This window comes from Hyperolius riggenbachi, chromosome 4, assembly GCF_040937935.1.
Source record: "Hyperolius riggenbachi isolate aHypRig1 chromosome 4, aHypRig1.pri, whole genome shotgun sequence".
Taxonomy (NCBI): Eukaryota; Metazoa; Chordata; class Amphibia; order Anura; family Hyperoliidae; genus Hyperolius; species Hyperolius riggenbachi.
Genome location: NC_090649.1, coordinates 414,942,705 through 414,966,585, shown reverse-complemented (window position 1 = coordinate 414,966,585; position 23,881 = coordinate 414,942,705). Strand labels below are relative to the sequence as shown.

The 23,881-nt window shown below is 44.6% G+C and overlaps 1 long non-coding RNA gene across 4 annotated transcripts in view; it reads left to right on the top strand.

The window, feature by feature from the left end:
* Positions 1-23,881, top strand: part of LOC137504253 (uncharacterized) — a 144,481-nt gene that overhangs the window by 66,738 nt on the left and 53,862 nt on the right. Inside the window, exon 4 of one of the 4 annotated variants that reach the window (XR_011019457.1) lies at positions 2,999-3,069. The exons of the other annotated variants lie outside the window; for them this stretch is intronic. This is a non-coding gene — a long non-coding RNA (uncharacterized lncRNA). Of the gene's footprint in view, positions 1-2,998; positions 3,070-23,881 lie in introns of those variants that run through there. 4 annotated transcript variants of the gene reach the window in all.

Here is a 23,881-nt window from a genome sequence, read left to right as displayed (position 1 = left end):
GCATGCTGCCCAAGTCAATAGCCGCCGGCCACAATGCAAAAGTGCACAGAGAGCAAGGTGGCTGCAGCACAGGCAGCTGGCAGCAGAGTACCACGTTCAGGCACTCTCCTAATCTCCCTGCACTGCAGTATTTGCAAGCTTATAAATGCTGCACCAGTTTAGCCTGCTGCTTTGGTGCCCTTCCTCCTGTGGTGCCCTAGGCCATGGCCTATGTGGCCGTGGACTAAATCCGGCACTGCAGTTCCCCATATGCAGTGGTTAGTACCAACCAGTGACCTGGGTTTCAGCCTGCCTAGCCAGAGCAGTGTGAAAGCACCCAAGTTCGCAGAGTGGGCGAGGGTGATAATGCTCCCCCCACTAAAAACAGTGCTCTATGCAGAGAATGCTGGAGGTGTTAAAAGGGAAATTTTAAATTGGACCCACACTGTCCTGCACAGGACAGGACAGAAGGAAAGCATAGAGAAATGCACCCTGTATGTATTTAGAGAGTTTAGCCTGTCTAATTCTCCCTCATCGGTGACTAATCACAAGTGTAATTTGATCCCTCCGCTGTGTCAGCTGCCTGCCACAGCAGAGAGGCTAATTTGAAAGCACAGAATGTTAACAATATGTCACACTGAACAGCTGTAACAAATAAATGTTTTTCTTTAAAGGTTATTATGCTGTTGCGTATCTTTTAGAGCAGAGAGGAAGTTCAGGTCCGCTTTAAGTGAAAAGATGTTCAAAAAATAAAAAATGTTCAAAAAATAAAGCTTACTAAATGGACTGCCATTACCGGGTATTTTCGCCTCCTCGCTGTCGACGGTTGTTCTGCAGAAGCATAGTTTTGAAAATTACTACTAAAATGGCGCCGGGTGCCGCTAGTGCTTCTTTGTCATCCGGCTGGCTGATCATGCATGCTGTGATGTGGAGCGTGCGAGCACGTGCAGCGATCAGGAATGTAAGTGCGCACGTAGCGAGAACGAGTCGCTGTGGAGAACTCCGGGCACTAAGACCAGGGGAGGAGGGAGTGAGAACATATTTCTACTTTCAGGTCAGCCTGAGACTGGCGGGACTAACAGGCTACTTAGCCAGGAACCAGAGGACCTTAGCAGAGAGCAGACACTGCAGTAAGGGTCTCCTCTGCTTACACTAATGATTACATTAAAAATAAACAATACTTTATTCCGCTTAAAGGCACCCTGAACACAAAAATTGTGTCGCTGTTCCGGTAACCCACTGGACTGGCATGTGACAACAGTTTTCACATGCATGTAAGACAAGGGGTCTGAAACTCAATTTACCTGGGGGCCGCAGGAGGCAAAGTCAGGATGAGGCTGGGCCGCATAAGGGATTTCACAAAAAAAGTTCTCAAATGTCATTATTAACAGTTTTAATTATTTCCTCTGAACATGAAGTGTCCTACCTTATAGTTCGCTTCAGTGCTCCCATTACAAGTAATCCGCCGTGTCCCCGCCGCAAAACGATTCCTGCAGAGCCCCCATATCGCCCGGGGGCAATCCGCCGGCATTTCCTGGAAGGGGCAGAGCTGAAGCTGACGTCAATCGCGGCGGATCGCCGCCTCTGCCCGCCCCTCTCACTCTTCCTTCACAGAGAGGGGCGGGGAGAGGCAGCAATCCGTGCGGCGATTGACATCAGGAGGGGCAGAGCTACAGCTGGAAGCTCTGCCCCTCAGCGCAGTCGTGGATGTTTGCCCGGGGGATTTGGGGGCTTTGCAGCCCTCGTTTAGCGGCGGATTACTTGGGAGCACTGAAGCGAACTATAAGGTAAAATAGTTTGCTTCCGTGTCTCTTTTGCTTTTGCCGGCGCGGGCCACAAAATATTGTACAGAGGGCCGTAAATGGCCCGCGGGCCGCGAGTTTGAGACTCCTGATGTAAGATATAGTCATGCAGCAGTGGTGTGGAGGCTTGGGTATAGTGACTGGAGGCTCGTATCTGGGATTGGAGTACCTTTATTCCTGTCTTCCCATTGTCAGGCCTCCCATGGCCTACACTCCGACCTAGTCCTGTAAGTTAATCCTTCCCTTGTCCAGATCACAGTATCACTCTCTCCACACTGCATGGTTCACCTTCTTGCTCTTCTTGTCACTGGTGGGGGTAACCCAGGGAGTCGCGACCTGGTGGCCTCTTGCAGTAAAGCAGCTCTATACTTGCACGGGGTAGCAGCCCACTGCCCCTTGCAGGACTCACTGGTAAAGGCCAGTAGCCATTTCCATTCTGCACTATAAGGAAGTCTCACACATTCCATTGGTGCTAAAATCAACAGGACCCTGACAGGGAGGGGGGGGGGGGGGGACTTTTCCTGGATAAAGTTATTAACTAAAAACTGCCCTGATACCACTAGCAGGAAAAAAGGGCGCCAGCTGAGGGTGGACGAAAAGGGTGCCACCATAGAATTCAATGCAATTATCGTTAATACAGCGAAAATAGCAGAAAAAAGGGCTCCGCAATAAATATCGTTAAGAACATAAGACCATTATAGTTTTTTAAGTATGTTATCGTTTTATAAGCTTGCAACGTTATAGTTTTTATCATATTATTTTGTTTGTATGTACAGGTTTTACATTATCAAAGATATTATCATTTCTATGTGGAAAAGGGTATTTGTGCAGAGGGAGTGGTTAGGGTTAGGCGCCACCAGGGGGAGTGATTAGGGTTAGGTACCACCCAGGCGGCGGTTAGTTTTAGGCAAAACCGAGGGGGGGGGGGTTAGGGTTAGGCACAACTAGGGGGGTGGTTAGGGTTAGACATCACCGGGGGGGGTTTGGGTTAGGATTAGGCACCACCGGGAGAATGGTTAGGGTTAGGCGCCACGAAGGGAGTGGTTAGTTTTAAGCACCAGGGGAGGGTTCTGTGTGGGAGTAGGGTTGGGTTAAGCTGTATTGTTGAACTACGTCACAATTTTTAACGTTAATATCTTTTCGTTATTATTTCCCGTCTGTTTTTACAACAGTATTTATCGTTAACCAAATTTGACAACAATGTTTGTCATTATCAGATTTCGTTATCCACCGGCGCCATTTCATTATCCAGCTGAGCCCTTTTTTCATGCACGCCTGATACCACTCAAAAGTAATCTAAGAAAGGACAACCAGTGAGGCCAAAGACTCACTAATGTACGGTATGTCTGGAAATTGCTAAAAAAACGTAATGTTGGCCATAAAAGAGAAGTATCACACAGTTCATGGCAGCTCACTGTGTATGGGGCTGCATAGCCACAGATAAACCAGAGTGCCCTTGCTGATTCCTGTCCATAATGGAAAACACCTACAAGGAGAACATGGGCATCAGAACTGGACCATGGAACAATAGAAGAGGTTGGCCTGACTTTCTGTGGCCTCCAAATTTCCAATTCCCAATAAAATCAAAACTCTGAGGAATGTGCTAGAGCTGTGTTTCTCAACATTTTATTGGTATGTAACCCTTTTTAAAGCCCATGCTCACTAAGTATCCCCTGATACAGTACAAATATTCTCAAGTACCCCTTATAAATATATAATTAGCAGTAGTACGGGGTATTTGTTTTAAACAATTTCCAAAAGTTTACTATTGGAAAGAGATTGTGTAAAGAAAAAGTGCCCCTGTGGGTACTAACCTCGGGAAGGGGAGGCCTCTGGATCCTAATGATGCTTCCCCATCCTCTTCAACCTCCTCGATCCAGAAAAATGATTCATCGTTTGGCAATCAGAGGGCATAGAGGGTAAAAGAAGAGGAAGAGGAGACCTTCTCACCCTTCAGAATAATGCAGTTTTTCCTGATCCCAGTACTGACCAGCTTAACCCTTCTGATCACATTTTACTGAATATACACGGATTTATTTTCATTTATAACTTTGTTTAACCGCATCCAGACTGTGCTAATTGAAATCTACGCCCTGTTTGGGAGCTGTGATCCCTGCCAGGACATAGATTTCAGTTAGCCCACAGCACGCTCTCGCCGCCACCACTGATCACACCGCTCTCTCGCCACTGCAGCCCACTTGCCCTGTCGTCGGTATGACAGCAGACCTCTGTGAGCCAGTCAGGAGCTGATTTCATTGGCTCCTGACCCTGTGATCATTGTGAGCCAATCTCACAGAAAAAAGGGTCCACAAGCTACTTTCAATTTGTATTTCAATCACTCACTGTAATAATCGAGGCAGCTGCGGCGAACAGCACCGCCGCCGCAACTGCCTCCATGCGGCCATCTGTCCGTCCATCGTCCGGGACGCCGAGGACGGTGCCTTCTCACATGCCGGGGGTCGCCTTAGCGCGTGGGAGTGCGCACAGACGGGACCTTTATGCGGGGAGGAAGCCCGTCAGCTGACCTGCTGGTCAGCTGACGTCAGAGGAGTCCCACGGCGCCCAGGATTGGCTGATTCAGGAGGAGCGTGCCAGTGGAGTCTCCTCTGCTTCATAAGCCTTCGGCTTCATTCTGCAGGTGTCTGTTGTTGTGAATACTTGCGTGTTAGCGCTTAGACTAGAGCCCAGGTGTTGATGCTAAGGATTTCACACCTAGTCTAGGATATTGCTACCTTGCTATTGTTATTTGTAAAACTAGTTCCCGGGTGTTGATGCCAAGGACTTCACACCTAGACTAGGATATTGCTTATTGTATTGATGTGTATGTGATGTGTATGACTCTTAGCGATTTCTCTGACTCTGATCCTGCTTGCTGATCCTGTACTTTTGCCTATCTGCCTACCTGTTGCCGAACCTCTGCCTGATTACCGATTGCTCTCTTGCCTCACGATTCTGTACCGATACGTACCTTCCTGTTGCTGAACCTCTGCCTGATTACCGATTACTCTCTTGTCTCACGATCTTGTACCGATACTTACCTCTCTGTTGCCGAACCTTGCCTGCCTGACCATTCTACTCATCAGTGGGCCCTCGCCACTGGTGAGGTGTTAGCTACACCAGCTCCTCTGGTGAAGCAGTTCTGCTAGGCTGCAGTACAGCCTTAATTACCTGCTCTGTAATCTGTCATTGTAGTATTATTGTATCTCTTAGCCTGCAGTACATTCTGAATCACCCGCTCCTCTGGAGATTCAGCCTCTTCAGTTTTGTTCTCCAGCTTGCTGGAGCTTGTACGCTAGTGCACGATCAGTGTACTGTTATTACCTCACCAGCCCCTCTGGTGAGGTCTCATTAAACTATTAAAGTTATGGTTGCACCAAATCACTACACACTCTGCTCTTTGTCTGCTATACTGGTATTATTGGTGATTCTGCAGATCACACATAATCGGGTATAGCGTCTGCATTATTGGTGATGCTGCAGATCACCACATAATCAGACATCTGAGCTACGACACCCAACCGTTACAGAACAACAGACCAGTAAAGTATAATGGAGGCACTCTGCCAACGGGTCGACGTGTTAACCACCACCATTAATGAACTCATTAAAACGGTGAACGCTCAACAGACTCAGATTGACCAACTAGCTGAGTCAGTTAACCGTTTATTGGACCCTAATACCCGAGTGTCTCCCCCTTCTGTGGTCGAGCCGAGGGTACCCTCACCTGAAAAATTCTCGGGGCATCGCTCAGATTTTAGTAATTTTAAGCATAGATGCTTATCATACTTCGAATTACGACCCCTTTCTTCAGGTACAGAAAGTCAGAGGGTCACGTTCGTTAAAACTTTATTGTCTCGAGATTCCCAGTCCTGGGCATACAGTGTCCCTATGGGGCATGAGGCTTTGACCTCAGTGGAGGAGTTCTTTAATGGCCATAATTTATGACGACCCGGATTTGGCAGTGACGTCTGAAAGGAAGTTAAAAATCCTCAGGCAGGGTCAAGGTTCCGTTGAGGGTTATGCTGCCGAGTTCAGGAGATGGGCAGTATCAGCCAGGTGGGGACAGTATGCGCTCTTAGACTGTTTTTTGTCTGGATTGTCCGACGCTGTGTCTAATTTGATGCTGGGTCACCCAGAACCCAAGACTCTGGATGAGGCCATTTCCTTGGCCATCAAAATTGATAGACGAGTTTGCTATCAAATGCAAACTCGGACTAAACCCTCACGGAATTTTTCCTCCTGTACTTTCTCCTACGCCTTCCTCTCCACCAGCTGACGAGCCAATGCAAATTGGACAGGCCAAGCTCTCAAAGGTAGAAAGAACCAGAAGGCGAGCAGAGAAGTTATGCTTGTATTGCGCCGATAAAGGGCATATGGTTTCTGCTTGCCCTAAGAAGGCGGAAAACCCTATCGCCTAGGAGTAGCTGGAGGTACTACCCTAGGCGATCTTGACATACCTCTACATAATAAACGGGTGTTGCTCCCTTGCACTATCACTTGGGAGGGTCAGGTTCACACTACTCAGGCTTTCCTAGATTCTGGGTCTGCGGTAAATGTCATGTCTGCAAAATTTGCTAATCAGTTTAGATTTCCGTTGATTCCTTTAGGGGAGCAGATTAAGATTACTGCGGTGGATGATTCTCCACTTCCACTCACTATTACTCAGACGCCAGTATTATTATGCCAGATTGGGGCCCTGCACAGGGAACAAATGAAGTTTCTGGAGTTAGAAATGTCCACATCCACGGTCATCTTTGGTATGCCGTGGTTAAAGAAGCATTCCCCGGACATCGTTTGGAGTACCAGACAGCTAATAAGCTGGTCTCCTTATTGCCATGACCACTGTTTAAAGCAGATCCCTCTTGCAGCTAGTGAAGCCCAAGTGGTTGAAAACATTGAGCAGGATTTTGAACCCTCTGGGGAACAGGTTGAGTCGGATTGGGCATCAGAGCTGGGCCCTTTCCAACGGGAAATTCCTGAGGGCAAACCAGAGGGGGTTCTTTTTGTTCCCCTCCACCTGAGATTTAAGGTCTTGGAGGCATTTCATGCCCATAAAAATGCTGGTCACCCGGAAGTGGCTCGCACCCAAGAATTGTTGAAACAAAGTGTATGGTGGCCCTCGATCGCTTCTGATTGTAGGGAATTCGTGGGAAGCTGTGCCATTTGTGCCAGGAGTAAGGCTTCTAGGCGAGCGCCTGCCGGCACCTTACAGCCTCTGCCAGTGCCCGAGGAGCCTTGGACCCACGTGTCCATGGATTTCGTGGGCGAACTGCCTCCCTCTCAGGGTAAAACGGTCATTTGGGTGGTGGTTGACAGGTTTAGTAAGATGGCACACTTCATCCCCTTGAACGGACTCCCCTCTGCACAGGAATTGGCAGAGCTATTCGTTCTCCACTTCTTCAGGTTGCATGGGATTCCCCAGGATGTGGTGTCAGATAGTCCAGTTCACTTCCCATTCCTGGAAAGCGTTTTGTCAACAAATGGGGATGAAGTTATCATTTTCCCCCAGCTACCACCCACAGACCAATGGTCAGACCGAGAGGGTAAATCAGGCCCTTTAGCAGTTCCTCAGGTGTTACGTGACTGATGCCCAGACCGACTGGGTCAGGTTCTTGCCTTATGCGGAGTTTGCCCACAATAACTTGATGTCTGCTTCATCAGGGTTCTCCCCCTTCCAGGTTGTTACGGGGAGATCACCCAAATTTTCACCCCTGCCAGTGGTGGCGTCACCTTTTCCAGCCTTGGAACATTGGTCAGAGACCATGAGGGACATCTGGAATAAGGTGAAGCAAAATTTGAAAAAAGCCTTTTCACTTCAAAAAAGACAGGCCGACAAGAGACGTTCGGTGGAGTGGAACTTCGCACCGGGAGATTTGGTGTGGTTTTCCACTCGCCACTTGTCCCTAAGGCAGCCCTCTGTTAAGTTGGGTCCCAAATTTATAGGGCCCTATCCTGTTTCTAAAAAAATAAATAATGTTACCTACAAGGTGTCACTTCCCCCAGTTTCAGGGGTGGTAGGACGTTCCACGTTTCGCTTTTGAAGCCTGCCGTATATGTTAATGCCACTCCCCCCCCCCCCCCCTGTGGTGGTTGATGGAGAACCAGAATACGAAGTTGAAAAGATTTTGGATTCTCGGCGACTACGTAAATCTTTGCAATATCTGGTTCACTGGCGAGGGTATGGTCCGGAAGAGAGATCCTGGGTACCACTCTCTTGCATGCATGCAGAGGAGCTCAGGATGGAGTTCCATAGGATGCATCCAGATAGGCCAGGTGGTGCAAGTTCGGAGCCCACGCCTAGAAGGGGGGGGGTACTGTAATATACGAGGCAGCTGCGGCGAACAGCACCACCGCCGCAGCTGCCTCCATGCGGCCATCCGTCCGTCCAGCGTCCAGGACGCCGAGGACGGAGCCTTCTCACTTGCCGGGGGTCGCCTTAGCACGCGGGCGCGTGCACAGACGGGACCTTTATGCGGGGAGGAAGCCCGTCAGCTGACCTGCTGGTCAGCTGACGTCAGAGGAGTCCCACGGCGCCCAGGATTGGCTGATTCAGGAGGGGCGTGCCAGTGGGGTCTCCTCTGCTTCATAAGCCTTCGGGCTTCATTCTGCAGGTGTCTGTTGTCGTGAATACTTGCGTGTTAGCACTCAGACCTTAGACTAGATCCCAGGTGTTGATGCTAAGGATTTCACACCTAGTCTAGGATATTGCTACCTTGCTATTGTTATTTGTTAGACTAGTTCCCGGGTGTTGATGCCAAGGACTTCACACCTAGACTAGGATATTGCTTATTGTATTGATCTCCTGTGTATGACTCTTAGCGATTTCTCTGACTCTGATCCTGCTTTCTGATCCTGTACTTTTGCCTATCTGCCTACCTGTTGCTGAACCTCTGCCTGATTACCGATTACTCTCTTGCCTCACGATTCTGTACCGATACGTACCTTCCTGTTGCTAAACCTCTGCCTGATTACCGATTACTCTCTTGTCTCACGATCTTGTACCGATACTTACCTCTCTGTTGCCGAACCTTGCCTGCCTGACCATTCTACTCATCAGTGGGCCCTCGCCACTGGTGAGGTGTTAGCTACACCAGCTCCTCTGGTGAAGCAGTTCTGCTAGGCTGCAGTACAGCCTTAATTACCTGCTCCTTTGGTAATCTGTCATTGTAGTATTATTGTATCTCTTAGCCTGCAGTACATTCTGAATCACCCGCTCCTCTGGAGATTCAGCCTCTTCAGTTTTGTTCTCCAGCTTGCTGGAGCTTGTACGCTAGTGCACGATCAGTGTACTGTTATTACCTCACCAGCCCCTCTGGTGAGGTCTCATTAAACTATTAAAGTTATGGTTGCACCAAATCACTACACACTCTGCTCTTTGTCTGCTATACTGGTATTATTGGTGATTCTGCAGATCACACATAATCGGGTATAGCGTCTGCATTATTGGTGATGCTGCAGATCACCACATAATAAGACATCTGAGCTACGACACCCAACCGTTACACTCACCTAGATAAATGAGAACCTTCACAATAAAAAAACAATGAATATTATTTTATTTAGCATATTCTTCAATTGCCCTGTGCCTTTTCCCACCAGTTGCAGTGATTGCAGGGGAGGTCACATGACTGAAAGCCACACTGACTGGATCATTCTCACCAGGAGCGTGGCTGTCTCATGCTCCAGGTGTCAAGGCAGCAAGTTGCAGTGTGTCCCTAGAGACGACTGCCCACATGTAAACCTGCTGGCACACACATGGTGAGGACAGTAAATGCACATTGCTGCAGCATGTTGAATGACTGCATTGCTTAATCGATGCTCTATAACAATGCATAAAACACACAGGCCAAGTTATAATGCTGTATTGCTGCATGTTACATTTGTTAGTCCAAACTCTAGGCAAAGGCTCACACACCGATGTGACAGCAGGTAGAGGGAGTGAGAGAAACAAAGACTTGTTTTGTGTGATCAGCACTTGATTTTAGCCCTACCTGCAGTACCCCCTGAATAACGCAGTGACTGGCCCTTTCCTTCCCACATGTGCTGTGACTGCTGGCATGCTGATATGTAAGCTTTTGTAAGGATTTTGGATCAATAAATGCAATATGCCTCAGGCCTCCCTCTCTGTTCACTCCTCGTACCGCCATATGAACGCTTCATTCTTTCAGTGACCACGGTGCACATTTATTACAGCTGCTATACTTTACTACTGGGCTGCTTTGTGTGCCAGAATTCCCTTCCAGGTTTTACCTGTTTAAGAAGCAACATTTATTGCTACTATATAAATAGGCCCCATTGCCAGTTTTGAGATCTAGATTAATTTTCAGGTCTAGATTCATTCACTCAGTAGCTTTGAATCCACATTTACTATTGTAATAAACTCATTCTTCAGTTATAGCTGTGTTAGCATATGCTATTTTTCCAGCTTACCACAAGGCGGCACTGATTGCCCACATTAAAGGACAACCGAGGTGACATGTGACATGATAAGATAGACATGTGTATGTACAGTGCCAAACACACAAATAAATAGGCTGTGTTCCTTTTTTAATTTCTCTGCCTAAAAGAGTTAAATATCAGGTATGGAAGTGACAGTTTCTGTCCAGGTCAGGACCAGGTCGGACTGGGTCAGACTATAGCATAACCCTCACTGATAAGTAATTACAGCCATAAAACACTTTCATGTCAGTAAATGGCTTCTGAGAGCAGGAAAGTAACACATAGGGTCAATAATTCATAGATTTGAGCTCTGGCATACTTAAATGAAGGTGTCATTAAGCAGAGACAATAAAAAACAGTAAAAACGCAAAAAAAATTGTTTTAAATATAAAATAAAACTGTGGGATATGTAGAAAAGTCATTTTTAGGAGAAGGAGGATAGATACAATTGTTTTTCTCATCAGTTTATTTTTACCTTGGATGTCCTTTAAGGTTTGTTTATTTTCCTCATGTTGGATCTTTATAACAGTATCTTTTCGTCCACACGGGAAAACTCTGCCATAGAGAGTAATGGAGCCGCCGGCCGAATCGCTTGCGCTAGCGATTCTGCCGGCTTTTCCATCCGAATCTGTGCGAATCCCTTAGCGGTGCATGGCATGGCTCATGGGATTTGTCAGCGTAACCGCAGATCTGGAAGTGCCGCCACGCTTCTCGCAGATGCGTGCGGCTGCAGTGGAAATGGGCCCTCACCGGTTGTGCACTAATCCATTTCCTCATGGGGGATGCAGCAGTTTCAACCTATTGCTACACCACTACTGATCATTAATGCAATGCTGCATTTCCTCCAGTGATCAGTCCTCCACAATTGTGACATATTCCACAGTAATGCGGAAAGGCATACATATTTTGCAGATTGGTAATAGACTATCACCTAAAGCAAACCTGGATTTCACTTAAACAAAACAAAAAAAAAGAAAACATGAACTTTACTTTGTTATAAATAATACATTTTCTGCCATGGCTGTTTTGTATGGCCAGTGAATAGATTTTCACAACTTAAAAGCTTTTTAGTCAAGGTTAAACTAAAATGAGGGCAGACAAGTAACAACTAGCTGAATTTGCATAACTAGGAGGTAGCGCATACAGAAGCCAGGAACATAATGCATTGATTGCTGGCTTTATCATACTGCTTCCAAAGAGCATGTCTGCTAAGTAATGCTATGCTGCCATGCACAACCTCTCACATTCCAGCTGTTGTCTGTCTGTGTAATAATGACAACACTGCAAAATAACCCCGCAAGCAAAAACTACAAATTACCAGCGGATAACTTGGAGCAAAGTACCTGAGGGCATGTGAATACCTTCTGTTTCAAAGCCGCTGCTTTTACCCTGTTGTTGGAGGCTCTGCTATATAGGGTTTTTTTCACTTATATCTTTTTCTTTTAAATCTCCTGAAAGTTATGTATTGTTAGCACCATTTAATTTGTGGTACCTTAGAGATCACCTGTTGCAGTGTTTTCTTCTTCGTATATTGCTTTTGATTTAGGCCAGCTTTCCATTTATTTTTTGCTTTGCAGTGTGGTGCATCGAATTGCAAAAATGTCAGTCATATGACCCAGCGGCAGAGTGTGCAGACAGGGTCATTTGCATAGCACCGCCCTGCCCCCCTCCCCATTCAGTGACATACTCCTTGCCAGGCAGGAAGTACGTCACTGGGATTCCCTTCCATCCATGCAGGAACGCACGCACGTTGTTTACATTACATGCATCACTCGTGGACTTCCATTAAAGAGACAGTGAAGACAGTGAAGCGAGAAAAAAAATGATGATATAATGAATTGGTTGTGTAGTACAAATAATTACTAGAACATTAGTAGCAAAGAAAATATTCTCAGATTTTTATTTTCAGTTATATAGTTTTTTATAACATTGCATCATTCTCTAATATTTGCAGTTCACACACTACTCAGCATTCTAAATGATTGTACAGAGCAGGCTACTGAACCTATTAACCTTCTCTGAAGAGAAAAAGAAAATACATTGACGGTCAATTGCGATAATAAGCTTCAGAAGACAGAGCTCTCCGCGGCTTTGAAAGTCGTGGAGCTCAATGGCTCTTTTGCATAGATGACAACTGGAGTTTCTTAACTCTTCCTGTACTGGAAACAATATTAGACTTAGGTTTCTGCCTCCTAATGTATTATTTCTTAGCTGTACTACACATACAAATCATTACATCATAATTTTTTTTTTGCTTCACTGTCTCTTTAAAGTAGGCTCTGTGTGTTAAGCGCCGTGCTTGCAGTAACACGATGCAGGCCTTGCGTAGGATCAGATACTTACGATGCACCGCAATGGACCGCAATAAAGACGCAAGGCTCCATAGACTTTCATTGCTTTTGCAGCCCTTTGCAGTAAAATAGGGTTACGCAAGACAAGTTTTACCTGCAAGCAGCTGCGGTCTACTCCAGTGTCCTGCTGGCAGCTGTAATGGAACGGCTTCTGCACATCAGTTGTGAAAAAAATTTAAACTTTTTTTTATTTGTGCAAGAAATCTGATCAAATTTCCTAGTTCTTAGTTTTTTGGGGTTTTTTTGTTTGTTTTTTAAAGATCAGGAATGGTTGATTTTTCTAATCAGTTTTTATGAAAATTGAATGGTGTAGGGTGGTCACTTTTTTATTTATAGACCCAAGCAAGATATGTATGGGGGCTGCCATCCATATTACCTTTTACAAATGATACTTGTCTGACTGTGTTGTTCCCTTGCCTTTATTTTCTTTTTTTTAACATGTAAAAAAACTCGAAAAAGCAATGTGGTTCCTCCATTCTCATGTAGCCTGGTATTGGCAGGAAGGCTGGGCCTCAAAGCCTGAGGCACCCCCTCCTGAGCAATATCAGGGCACTGTGAGTCGTATTCAGTAAACTCCGTAAATAGCATAGGATATAATACCCTAGCAATGTGAGTGTTACTCAGGCAATGCAAAAATTGCACAACATGAACTACATTGTCTTCGGAAGTAACAGTCAAATTGTTGAGCACTTCCTGCCCTTGGCAACTTTACTAGAGTTTACTGAATATGGGAATCTTTGTACTTGGCATTGGTTAAGTGCTTTACAAAGAGGAAAGGGTGAATTTTGCTCCACCCCTTGCAGATTACTCCCAGTGTTAACAACCATGTTGGCTTCTTTTGCTCCAAGCTCCACACATGGCCAATACCAAAACTTAAAGCGGATCTGAGATGAAAAACTAACTATAACAAGTAGCTTGTCTATATATCTTGTCTAAAGTTTAGATAGTTTACACAGCAAATCTAGCTACAAACAGCTTTAACCACTTCAGCCTTCAGTCGTTTTCACTTTATGCATCCGAGCAATGTTCACCTCCCATTCATTAGCCTATAACTTTATCAATACTTATCACAATGAACTGATCTATATCTTGTTGGTCCACCAATTAGGTTTTCTTTGGGTGGTACAGTTTGCTAAGAGCCACTTTACTGTAAATGCATTTTAAAAGGAAGAATAAGAAAAAAACGGAAAAAAATTCATTATTTCTCAATTTTCAGCCATTATATTTTTAAAATAATACATGCCTACATAATTAAAACTCACGTATTGTATTTGCCCATATGTCCCGGTTATTACACCGTTAAAATTATGTCCCTATAATAATGTATGGCGACAATATTTTATTTGGAAATAAAGGTGCATTTTTTCCGTTTTGCGTCTATCACTATTTACAAGTTTAAAATAAAAAAAATATAGAAATATTTCATCTTTACATTGATATTTAAAAAGTTTAGACCCTTAGGTAAATATTTACATGTTTTTTTTTTATTATTGTAATGTTTTTTTTGTTTTTTTATATTAAACATTTTATTTGGGTATTTTTCAGGAGGGTGGGATGTAAACAGTACTTTTATAATGTAAATATGTGTTCAGTTTTATTTTTTTTTACTTTTAGTTGTAGTTTTACTTTTTGGCCACAAGATGGCGGCCATGAGTATGTTTACATGACGTCACTCTAAGCGTAACATACGCTTAGAGGGATGTATGGGGGACGCAACAGCCAGAAAAAGCAGAGCTTCTGAGAGAAGCTGTCGCTTTTTCTGCGGGGGAGAGGAATCAGTGATCGGGCACCATAGCCCGATTCACTGATTCGTGGACTAACGATACGCGCCCGGGAGCACGCGTGCACGCGCGCGATCGGCCGCGGGAGCGCGCAGATGCGCACATAGCCTCCTGGGCGTAAATAGTACGTCCAGGAGGCCAAAGTAGTTAATAGAAAATGATTATTTCTTCCTGTGATACAATGACAGCAGCCATGTTGTTTGTAAACATTACACAGAGGCAGGCTTATCTGTATCTTGAGCACTCGGCCTGTGAAAAAAACCTAATTCCCCCTCCTCTCTCCTCCCCTTTGCCTCTGAAATCAATGGCTAGTAACACCTCCTCCTCCTCCTCCTGCCCAGACTGAGCTCCCACGAGCCCTTGCTACTGCCAAGGCTCTCTGAAAACCTGTGGGCGTGGTTTATTTAGTTTATAAGGAATTAGAGTATTTAAACAAAAACAAAAAAGTATTTGGCTTGAGGAATGCCTTATAAAAAATAGGAAAGGAACACATTTATGCAATGAGTAAAAGTTCTCCTCGGATCCACTTTAAAGCGGACCCAAACCAAACATTTTTTTTAATTAAAAATATTTAGTTGCACCACTCTGACACATACAAAGATAAATAAACACTCCTTCAAACCTATGATTATTTCAGTGCATGCTTTTCACCCTGAAAAAAGGCTGCTATTTATTATTATAATTTAGAAAATAGGTTTTATTTCTGAAATCTTGTATTTTTAATTTGGGTCCTGTAACGATCGGTGTAACACAGAGAGAATCTGATTACCGGTGATGTGCAGTATCACTGGGAATGCAGATATCTACCAGATTATTGATGATCTGCAGTATCACCGATAATCAGATATATAAGCTAACCTCTGGACACCTGAGTAGAGTAAGAGTGTTTGGTGTAACAGTAATACTTTGAGGACTGAACCTCAGGAACAAGTTCCGTACAGCAAGGAGTACAAATACAGATTCCTTCCGAAGACCTGGACTCTCCCGGGGGAGGAGTCAGGCTGAAGGTAGGAAGGACAGAACGGGAGTGACACCCTGGAGGGGGTGTCACTCAGGGCCGGATTTGTACTTTTTACCGCCCAAGGCCAACTATATCATCTGTATGGTTATCTGTGTGCCCCAATGAGAATTTGCCTTACTTTCCATCATTGGTGTCACAGATAATAGCTATTTTAGTAATACGTGTGTAGATTAGAAGTTATGTTTTGAAATTTTATGTTATGCTTGCCATCTCAATAATGATGGACCCATTGCGTCACTATGAGAGTTAGACTGATGTATACCTGCAGGATAGAGCTTACAGGTCTTGCAGGGACGGCACAAGTACAGGACAGAGTTCAAAGGTTAAAGCTGTTCTTGTAGATAGGGATGACTGCATAGAAAAGCTTTCCTGCCCCTCACTGAGCCGCCCCTAAACTTCTGGTGCCCTAGGCCATGGCCTATGTGGCCTTGCCAGAAATCCGGCCCTGGTGTCACTAACAGATCTAGGAACTGCCTCTAACAGTAAGGTCAGTTCTCGAGGTCGGACAAGCCAGGTCGAAAACACATGGACAGATAAAGTACAGATTCAGAAGGCAGAGGCGGAGTCTAAAGAACAGGCAGGGTTCGGCAACAGGGTATCAGAAATATCGAGGTACAAAATCAGGAGGCAGATGCAGAGTCTAAGGACGAGCCGGGGTTCGGCAACAGAGTATCAGAATGGCAAGGTACAGGATCAGAGTTCAGAAGAATAGTCAGGCAGGCAGAAGGTCATAACAGATAATCACAATCAAACTAGAACTTTAGACTATCAATAGAATCTAGCTAAGTGTAGGATTACAGCTCCAGCTGGTCCCGGCACACTTTAGGATCTGACTCAGGTCTGAGTGCTACCACGTAGTGATCGCACGCCAGACAACCAGCAACTGAACAGCCGGCAGAATATATACACAGACATTCTCCAGCACCTCCCTAAGTGCTGGACCAATGGGAAGGAGCAGAGTCGTCAGCTGACCGACCAGGTCAGCTGACCTTTTTCTGACTGCCATATAAGTTCTGCCTCTCCGCGTGAACGCGCGTCATTCTGAACCTAGAGGGACTATGAGTCCCAGCCACACCGATACTGTCTTGCAAAGTCTCTGCGGTCCCATGCGCGGGGTTGGTCGCACCGCTCACAGCACATGCGGCGGCCTCCCCGCGCAGGGACAGAGTGTTAGTAACGGGGCCATGAGCGCTAACCGCCGCGTCAGACGCGGCGGTTTTTCCGTGCTACGCCCTGCTCTCCATAGAAGCAGCCGCCTCACGCTGAGCATCACAGGTCCACTTTAAGGTGGTCACGCACGATACAATTATTTAAATATCTGCTCAATTCAAGAATTGCAATCAATTTTTCTGACTGATTCATTTCAAAAATATGACCAATTTTACCACACACATATGTTCAACTTTTCCCCAATTATGATAAAAATTGCTAGAGTGTATGTTAATAAATTGACAATCTAATATACACCATACAAGATACAACCTAGAAAAATTGAAGAAAAATTTCCAGCATTCCAGATCGGTAAAAATGAACAAAAAATCCTAGGAAATCCGATCGGATTTTTCAGTCAAATAAAATAAAAGCTTTGGATTTTTTCGGGAGATCCACTCATATTTATGTATCGTGTGTGGCCACCTTTAGAAAAGGAGCGATAACTTCGCTCCTCAGAAGCACCTGGGTTCCTCTGTTTTAGAATGGCGGCTCATGTCATGTGGCTCTTGTCAAGGAGAGGAAGCTGGACTCTGCTAAGGAGAGACGTTAACGCTGGCACGTCGGAAGCTGTGAGTTTCTTCTGCTGTAACGGTAATGCTCCACTCGCCACTCTGCTTAGGGAGGGAGCAAAAGGGGGGGAGCATTGCGCGGCCCAGCTAGGTCTTATTTTCAGGGGATGTCTTATATTACAAGCTTGCTTGAAATATAAAAAAGTACTTATTTTCGGGGGAGGTTCTATTTTCGGGGAAACTCGGTAGTTTCCAGATACCAACCCAACTGCAACCTCAGATCTGCACATGAGCTTCTTATGTCCACCTCTAGAATCACCTTCTCGCATTCACATATACAAGACTTCTCACGTGCCTCACCCCTCCTCTGGAATGCCCTTCCACAACACATCCATCACTCTCCAACCTTTGATATCTTTAAACGCTACATCAAAACTCACTTTTCCGACAAGCATATGCTCTACATTTAGCCATTCCCCCTTTGACACCGGACCAACTTGGGCAGGGCCCTCTCCCCTTTTGTGTCTTAGAATGTGCTATACATTTTATTCATCATGTTACTTGTGTCACTGTAATTACCAGTTCCGTATTTTGTACCATTTCTGTATTTTTATATTGGTGTACACCATTGTCTGTATTATTATGTACCCTATGTTTTCTTCTGACTTCATACAGCACCGCTGATTATGTTGGCGGTTTATAAACCAATAATAACAATAAACAAAAATCTGAAAAAAACGTTGCAATTCCAGGATCCTTCTTGGCATCAATCCTAATCTCCTAAGATCAGCAAATACTGTCTGCTTACCTATTACACAGCTGTAAGTTGTATCAGCGGCAAGTCTAGAGTCCTTAAAAATTCTAGATGCAAATCTACACAGTAGCAGAGTCCAAACGTAGTGAATTATCCTTGCTCAGTGGGAAGCAATAGCTGATTGTAGTAGCTGCATATGGTCGGAATCCCCCTCCTAGGCGGTTTTATGGTGTTCCGTAAAGCATTATTAGCTGTTGAAACGCACGTTAATGCTATGCGAATTCTCACTGAATCAGTAAAAGAAGAATGGATCTCACTGAATTATTTAAATGAAAATACTGTGGATTATTACAGGCAAAGAGCAGGAACATAAAGAGAATCTCAGAGTTTGTCTTTTGTGAGGCAGCAGTATGGCTGGTAATTTGTCACCCAGTGCTTTCCCTGGTTGCAGTCTGTCACCGCTATGAGATAAGATTAGCTCTTCACAAGACTCTGTGATGGACTCCTGTTCAAACAATGTCTTCACTGGCTCCTGTCTGCTGTCATTTAAACACCAAACTTTCTATAAAGAGATGGAGACTGATTATATTATTGTTAAGTCCGTCTTGAGCTAGGCACACATTTCCGATGGTCAATGGAGGTACAAAACATCCATTTGTAAACATGCAGCCTTAAAGGGGGTGGTAACATCCAAAAATGAAGAAGAATACCTAAAATAGTTAGTGCGCCAAATATACATGTAAACCTTTTTTTTTCTAAAATAAGTAACTGTATCTCTGAATTATTTTTTTTAACCTGGGCTGTGTGCCTTTGCCAAAGTGTTCAGTGCCAACAGGATTATGGGAATTTTTTTTTTTTTTTTAGGTACAGTAACAAGCTCATCTCAAAATGCAAATAACAGAAACTTCCTATTTCAGATTAGATAAGGACACTATGGCCAGAAGGTAATTGAACAACACACACACACACACACACACACACACACACACACACACACACACACACACACGCTCCCTTTGAGGCTAGATGCACACATAGCAGAAACACTAGCTTTGTGGAAAACGCTGCGTTTTTTGCTGCTGAAGGAAGTCTATGGGCCGCAGGAAAAAACGCATATGCATTTTATATGCTTTTTTAACCACTTGAGGACCGCAGTGTTAAACCCCCCTAAAGACCAGCCTGTTTTTTCCCTAATTGGCCACTGCAGCTTTAAGGCCAAGCTGCAGAGCTGCACAACGCAGCACACAAGTGATTGCCCCCCCCCCTTTCCCCCACCAACAGAGCTCTCTGTTGGTGGGGTCTGATCACTCAAAAGTTGTTTATTTTTTTTAATATAAATATTTATTTCATTTGTTTTTTAGTAAAAATAGCATATTTTTTTATTTGTATCCCCCTGCTCCCTCCCCCCCCCCCCCCCCCCCCCCAGCCAATCAGGGTGATCAGCTGTCATAGGCTTCAGCCTATGACAGCCGATCACTGTCCAGCCTATGGAGGGGACAGCCGCGTCAATGTCGATCGTAGCGCTGTACATGGAAATAGACGGCGATTACGCCGTCCAACAGTCTCCTGAGCAGTGATTGCTGCTTGGAGACTAAAGGGGTGGCGGAGCTCCGCCCCCCGAGAAGGAGATGCGCGCGCAGCCTGAGAGCAATCTTCTTCAGTAGCCGGCTCCAGGACCTGATGCCAATTGGCGTTTGTGGTCCTGGGGGTGCCGCTGCGTCCACGCCCATTGGCATGGGGCGGTCTTTAGGTAGTTAAACAAGCATTTTTTAAAACGCAGGTTTTGTTGCATAATACTGTATTCATAAATGCATCAAAAATGCATATAGTGAAAGTGTCAATGCCCCAACTGAAATGCTGTGTGGGGAGTGCAGACTGATGATGAGTTCATGACAGGTTCTCAGATTCAGACATTGGAGCAATACTCATTTCTTCATTGTCCAGTAATGCCTTCTGTCTCCAGAGGATCTGCCTTTCTCATCTCTATTATCTTAGCTTCCTCAGGGGTAAGTTTCTGCTACCTGAATCACCTCACTGCTGAGTCTTCATCTACAATTCCATTCACATTCTACTCAAAGGGTCCCTTTGCCTCTAGAATGGGATTTTCCACCAACTGTTTCTAATTAGAGATGGTCATTGATAGTGATGAGCATAGATTTCGCATAGTCGTAATTTTGCATTGAAATTCACAATTATGATGGGAAATTGAGATTAATTACAATTAAGGGAAAATTTGTAATTCATTTCTTCTGTAATCAGGAACTGTAATGTCACATTTTTGTGTAATTTGTGCTGATTTTAGTGGTTTATAGAACAGTCCCCATACATACGGTACTATTTATTGTCAGCAATATTGCTACATATGTTTAGGAATAGTGGGTAAAAGTAAAAAAGAAAGAAAAATAATTTTTCAAAAATACTTTGTAGTTTTTGAGAAAATCGATTTTAAAAATGTAAAGGAAAAATGGTTTTTGAAATTTAGTAAAAAACAAACAATTTTCCTTTGAATTTGTAGAATCGATTTTTCTCAGAATATTACGTAAAATTACGAATGGATTACACAAAATCAATTGACTTTATGAATCGTAATTACAGTATGTATGGGGGGTAATGGCGAAAATGTATGCACATTTTCACGTACTGTATTTTTTGGACTATAAGACTCACTTTTTCTGCCCCAAAAGTGAGGGAAAAAAGTCACTGCCTCTTATAGTGCAAATGCAGGGAGTTCCTGACTTGTGAATGCCTGTCAATACGAACCTCCAACCCACCACAATGTCAGGGACTCCCTGTGCAATGCCCATGTAGAGGAGGACACAGGGAGACACAAAGGGGCATAGAGGAGGACACAAGGGGACACAGGGAGACACAAGAGGTACAAAAGGGGGCATAATCCACAAGATGCCCCTTCACCATGGATGCACCAGGTGTAGTAGATATATTTTTCCCCTGGTTTGTGTCCTCTAAACCTAGGTGCATCTTATGGTCAGGAGCGTCTTATAGTCCGAAAAATACGTTAATCATATTAAGCTGATTACGATCATCACTAGTCAATGAGATCTAATAATTCTGGTTTGCATGTTAGTACAATGCAGTTTGTGGGATGCTTGGATTTGGGGCACTTCCTGTCATTTTTGATTGGTCTCACTCCAATCCACATACAATTTGCATGCAACCCAGAATTATTTGCATCTCACTGTCTGAAGATGAAACACTCTCTGATCCTCTGTACTTGAAGTTCTCCAACTACATAGGGATCTATCTTGCCCCTCAATTTTCAGCTACTCTCATGACTGAGGGCTCATTCAAACTAAGGGCATTTTTGCCCTTTTTTCAAGCGCGGGCGATTTCAAAATCGCCCTAAAATCGCTTGTGCAATCATTCTCTATGACACAGTTCACATCTGAGCAGTTCCTTTCCGATCCGCTCAGAAAAGCGGTGCATGGGCCACTTTTGGCCTCAATGGAAGGTATAGGAAAACGCAAAATGCTCACAAAATCGGTTTGTGCAGCGATTGCGTGAGCATTTTTAAGAATAAATACATTGTATTTATTCTTTTCCGGTTCAAAGAGTTCGCTTCTTGACTGATGTCAGGAAGTGAAAAAACTCTTAGAAAAGCGTTTTTACAAGAAAAGCAGCGCGCAGGTAATCGGAAAAAAAAGCCTTAAAAAAACACTCAACACGGACGGACACGCGATTGGAACGCAATGTGAACAAGGCCTGACAGAGGCTTAAAAAATATTAGCGTGTCACATGCTATGATCCAATCCTTGGGTTGTTTTTATTTATATTGTGTGTAATATATCATAATTTGTATTGTGTATTGCATATAAATCATTTAGGCGGCCATACATGATTTAATCAAATTGATAATCTTTCCCACTTTCGATAAAAACAATCAATTGTATAAGAAATGAAAAAGAAACTAATTTTGATTGAGAAAAAAAGATAGATTTTTCATGTTTTTTTTTTATTAAAAATCTGATCGGGATGTGATGGAAAAATCAGAAAGATACAAAAACTGCATTTTATTTAATCAAATGTACCTGCGTCCCAAATGCCCTTTAAAGCAAACCTGAAGTGAAAATAAACTTATGATATAATTAATTGTATGTGTAGTACAGCTAAGAAATAGAACATAAGTAGCAAAGAAAAGAGTCTCATATGGTTTTCAGTACAAGAATAGTTAATGTGGACCTTCCACAGGACAAAAGGAAAACAGAGAAATGAACCCTGTATGTATTTAGAGAGTTTAGTCTGTCTAATTCTCCCTCATCTGTGACTAATCACCAGTGTAATTTGATATCTCCTCTGTGTCACATGACTGCCATGGCAGAGATGGCAGATAAGCTGGTTTGAAAGCACAGTATGTTAACAATATGTCTGCTTCCATGAATCAGGAAGTAGAAACAGTGCAGATTTATTTTGCAGAGCAGGGTTTGTATCAGTTGTAACAAATAAATGTTTTTCTGTAAAGGTTATCGTGCTGTTTCATAACTTTTAGAGCAGAGAGGATGTTTTGAATTCAGGCCCACTTTAAGAAAAAACTTAAGTTGTTATCTATGCAAAAGAGCTTCTCTGACCTCTTCCACCCACTGGGTCCAATACAGTCCTGTTTTCTGAGGCACTTAAACAACAAAGAAAAAGTGCGTGACATTAGCTCTGTTTTGTTTAAGGCCTCTTTCAGAGTGCGACGTTAAAGTCGCACGTTAGAAAATGTTCCAACGCAGACGAACACACAGCAAATTGTACTGGGGGCTGTCCCCTCTGTGGGCTCGGAGGTGATCGGCTGTCATAGGCTGAAGCCTATGACAGCTGATCACGGAGATTGGCTGGGAGGGGGGAGTACAAAAATAAAAAAGACCCTTTTTTATTAAAAAAATAAACAAATAAATATTGATTAAAACAAACAAACAAACACTGGGGGAGTGATCAGACCCCACAAACAGAAAGCTCTGTTGGTGGAGAGAAAAAGGGGGGGGGGGGAATCACTTGTGTGCTGTGTGGCCCTGCAGCTTGGCCTTAAAGCTGCAGTGGCCCTTATTGTGAAAAACGGCCTGGTCTTTAGGGGGGTTTAACACTGCGGTCCTCAAGTGGTTAAAGATAGCCCAAGGTGGGCTCAAAGATTTAAAAAAACGTAGGTTACCTGCTCCGGGGGGCTGAGCAGATCAGGGACGTATCGCTGCTCATGGGGCTGGAGGAAGCCCCAGGTAAGTATCAAATCTTTTAATTTCCCCATCTCAGGTTTCCTTTAAAGAGACTCTGTAAGAAAAAAAAAACATCTTGGGGATACTTACCTCGTGAGGGGGAAGCCTCAGAGTCCCAATGAGGCTTCCTCGTCCACTGAAGCTTGGGGGAATCCAGTACGGGCTAACCCGAAAGTCCCTCGACAAAGCCTGACAAGTGTGCGTGGGCAATATTTACCTACCGCAATCCTGCGCAGGCGCACTAGAGGCTCTTCGTTGAGGCGGAAATAGCCGAGCCCAATCGATTTGCTCTACTGCGCAGGCGCAAAGGACTCGCGCATGCACAGTACAGCGAATACGATCAAGCTAGTGCACCTGCGCAGGGTCGCGATAGGCAGGGCCGGATTTGTTTTACCGCCCAAGGACAATTTCACCAGCCGCCCCCCTTCAGTGTAGGTAGCGAGATGACCCCTCCCCCCTTCCCTCCAGTATAGGTAGCGAGATGACCCCTCCCCCTTCCCTCCAGTATAGGTAGCGAGATGACCCCTCCCCCTTTCCTCCAGGATAGGTAGCCAGATGACTCCTCCATCCTTCCCTCTAGTATAGATAGCCAGATGACCCCTCCCCCTTCACTCCAGTATAGGTAGCCAGATGACCCCTCCATCCTTCCCTCTAGTATAGATAGCCTTAGGACCCCCCTCCAGTATAGGTAGCCAGATGACCCGTCCCCTCTTTCCCTCTAGTATAGGTAGCCTGATAACCCCTCCAGTTTAGGTAGCCAGATGACTCGCTTAATCCCTCCCTTTCCCACTCCCCCCTTTCAGTACAGCTTGCCTCCACACAGCAG